Source organism: Scyliorhinus torazame, chromosome 2, assembly GCF_047496885.1.
Source record: "Scyliorhinus torazame isolate Kashiwa2021f chromosome 2, sScyTor2.1, whole genome shotgun sequence".
NCBI classification, from domain to species: Eukaryota; Metazoa; Chordata; class Chondrichthyes; order Carcharhiniformes; family Scyliorhinidae; genus Scyliorhinus; species Scyliorhinus torazame.
In genome coordinates this window covers 379,603,151-379,603,849 of record NC_092708.1, presented here as the reverse complement: position 1 = coordinate 379,603,849, position 699 = coordinate 379,603,151, and the positions used below count along the sequence as shown (strand labels likewise).

Below are 699 nucleotides of genomic sequence, written 5' to 3'. Positions count from 1 at the left end.
ACTCGGACAGTGTTTCGCACGCCCCAGCCTGGTGGTCGGGATGCAGCTGCATCCATAGCTCGTACGTTGGGTGTGAAACTGTATCGGCGTTAGGCCTAAACCCGAGGTTTAGGCCAGCATGTAGATCCACCAATAGCAGCCAAGCTCCAAACGTTTCTTCTTTGGCGACTTCAATCCCTCCAAGTTCTCCAATCCACGATCGTCATCGAAATCCTCAGCTTCCCTCGATCAAATGAGACTACACTTGATCTTAGCCAAAAGGCCGAGAAGCCGAGTAATGCACATTCAAGAGTGAAATGGGTGGTCACTTTCGAATGAGTTCCCTTTCGCCGTTGTGCTTGTAAGATGCGTTTGGTCATTCTTCATGACACCGGGGCCAGGTAGAAGGTGAGTTGCAGCAGCCACTTGCCAAAGCATTTTGTTGTGTGCTGAAAGAAGTGTGAATAAAGTGTATATTTGTATGTGTTTGAGCTGTTTTTTGAGTTTGAAATTCCCCATGAAGGGGTGGTGTGCACCGTTGCTGGAGATACTGCAATACCAGGTCGATGCATGGAGTGGACGGAGCAAGCCCCTATTCCATCTCCCTGCTCCAAAAATCAATTTAATATATGGTCCCCAGATAAGGGACATATCAGATATTAAACTGATAAGAACAGATTTTTTTTTTTTTTTTTTTTTTTTTTTTTTTCAAAAAAATAT

The 699-nt window shown here is 44.8% G+C and overlaps 1 non-coding gene across 1 annotated transcript; it reads right to left on the bottom strand.

Annotated features, from left to right (window-relative positions):
- Positions 1-504: 504 nt before the first annotated feature.
- LOC140408005 (U2 spliceosomal RNA) lies at positions 505-699 on the bottom strand. Its single transcript, XR_011939959.1, has one exon. It is a non-coding gene; the product is annotated as a U2 spliceosomal RNA (small nuclear RNA).